This window comes from Mustela erminea, chromosome X (assembly GCF_009829155.1).
Source record: "Mustela erminea isolate mMusErm1 chromosome X, mMusErm1.Pri, whole genome shotgun sequence".
NCBI lineage: Eukaryota > Metazoa > Chordata > Mammalia > Carnivora > Mustelidae > Mustela > Mustela erminea.
This window is the reverse complement of record NC_045635.1, coordinates 90,728,277-90,730,839: the sequence shown is the minus strand read 5'-3', so window position 1 is coordinate 90,730,839 and position 2,563 is coordinate 90,728,277. Positions and strand designations below refer to the sequence as shown.

The window sequence follows — 2,563 nt, the reverse complement described above, 5'->3', positions numbered from 1 at the left end:
CTCAGGGTCCTGAGATGGAGCCCTGCATTGGGCTCTCTGCTCAGCAGGGAGCCTGCTTCTCCCTCCTACTCTGTCTACCACTCTGCCTACTTGTATGCTCTCTCTCTGTGTGTGTGTCAAATATACAAAATTTTTGAAAAGGAAATGATGAAAGTAGAAGAAATTTTAAAATAAAAGAGCAAATTAAATACAAAATAAGCAGAATAAATAATAAAAAGTGGAGCAAAAATCAATAAAATTGAAAAAGGGAAATCAGTAGAGAAAATCAGCAAATCCAAAAGCTGGTTCTTTGAAAATGTCAATAAAATTGATGAATTTGTAAACTAAGAATAAAGATAGCACACACAAATTTGCTCAAATTAGAAATGAAAGATTTCATTTCTGAAATCTCTACTGATTTTTTCTGAAATCATTACTGATTCCACAGACATTAAAAAAAAATAAGGGAATATTAAGGAAAACCCCATGTTCACAAATTAGATAACTTAACTGAAATGAAACAATTCCTTGAAAGATTCAATTTATTGAAACTCACAAAAGAAGAAATAGACAATCTTAATTAGCCTGTATCTATTAAAAATTAAATCAATAATTAATAACATGCCAAAACAGAAAGCACCAGGCTCAGATGGTGAATTCCACCAAGGCAAATTTACCAAACATTTCAGGAGATTATACTAAATCTCTATAAGCTTTTCTAGAAAGTAGAAGTTGAGGTGATACTTCCTAACTCATTCTGAGGCCAGAATTACACTAATACCAGAACCAGACAAATACATTACAAGAAAGCAACAGGCCAGTGTCTCTCATGAACATAGATGAAAAAATCCTTAAGAAAATATGAGCAGATAGAATATAGCAATGAATAAAAAGAATTATACATCATGACATCATGGGATTGATTCCAGGTATGTAGGGCTGATCTGACATTTATTATATTTACTGACTTTCAAATCAAAGAATATCTAAATAAATAGAAAGTCCATGTAAAGAGGTAGGAAGAAACAATATTATCAAGATTTTGGTTCTCTCCAGCTTAATCTATAGACTCAATGTAATCCCAGTGAAATCTCATCAGTTATTTTATGCATATTGAAAAGTTAGTCCTAAAATTTATATGAAAATATAAAATTCGCAGAATAGCCAACACAATATTGAAGGTGTACCAAGTTAGAGGACTAACACTATCTGGCTTCAAGACTTACTATAAAGCTGGGGTGCCTCGGTGGCTGTAGTCAGTAAATATAATCCATCACAACAACAGGCTAAACAATAAAGATCTTATGGTCATATGAAAAGACACATAAAAAGCATTTAACAGGTTCTCTGCTCCTTCCCTTTGACAGCCACATGTTCTTGCAGTGCCAACCACATCCCAGAAACATCATGGTGAAGATCAAAGTAAACAGATCTGGCTGTACTGGGTGCCTGGCCATCAGGGTTGCTTTTAATTCTGGCAAAATGGATATTGTCCCCATCAATGACCCTTCACTGATTTCAGCTACATGGTCTACATGTTTAAGTATGATTCCATCCAAGCAAAATTCAATGGTACAGACAAGACTGAGAATGGGAAACTTGTCATCAATGAAAAGCTTTTCCCCATATCCCAAGAGTGAGATCCTGCCAGCATCAGCACTCAGGTGATGTTGATGCTGAATATGTTGTGGAGTCCATTGGTGTCTTCACCTCCATTGGGAAAGATGGGGCTCACTTGAAGGTGGGGCCAAGAGGGTCATCATCTCTGCTTCTTCTGCTGATGTCTGCATGTTTGTGATGGGCATGGACCATGAAAAGTATAACAATTCCCCAAGATTGTCAGCAATGACGCCTGCACAACCAACTGTGTGGCCCTTCTGGCTGCAGTCATCCATGACTTTTGCATCATAGAGGACCTCATGACCACAGTCCATCACTGCCTCATAAGTGTTGTGGATGGCCCCTCTGGAAAGCTGTGGTGTGATGAAAAAGGGGATGACCACATTGTCCCTACTTCTACTGGTGCTGCCAAGGCTGTGAGCAAAGTTATTCCTGAGCTGAATGGGAAGCTCACTGGCATAGCCTTACATGTTCCCACCCCCAGTGTATGTGCTACGTGGAGAAAGCTGCCAAATACAATGACATAAAGAATACAGTGAAGTAGGCATTAGAGGATCCTATCAAGGGCATCTTGGGCGTCATTGAGGACCAACCTGTGTCCTGGGACATTAACAGTAACACCTACTCTTCCACCTCCGATGCTGGGGTTGGCATTGCTCTCAATGACCATTTAGTCTAGATCATTTCTTGGTATAACAATGAATTTGGCTACAGCAACCAGGTGGTGGACCTCACTGTCCACATGGCCTCCATGGAATAAGAGCCCCCTGGACTACCAGCCCCAATGAAAGCATAAGAGGAAGGCAGAATCCTTCAGTTACTGGAGATTCCTTGGCCCAACTCATCCCTCAACACACTGCAAGTCTCCCAACCTCAATACAGTTTTTATCCCAGTCCCCCTGTAGAAGGGAAAAAGCTTGGGAAGTCCTACCTTGTCAGGTATGATCAATGAAGTAGACTGTAC

The 2,563-nt window shown here is 39.5% G+C and overlaps 1 pseudogene; it reads left to right on the top strand.

The window, feature by feature from the left end:
- Positions 1–1,386: 1,386 nt before the first annotated feature.
- Positions 1,387–2,359, top strand: LOC116583616 (annotated as a pseudogene).
- The last annotated feature ends 204 nt before the right edge of the window (positions 2,360–2,563 follow it).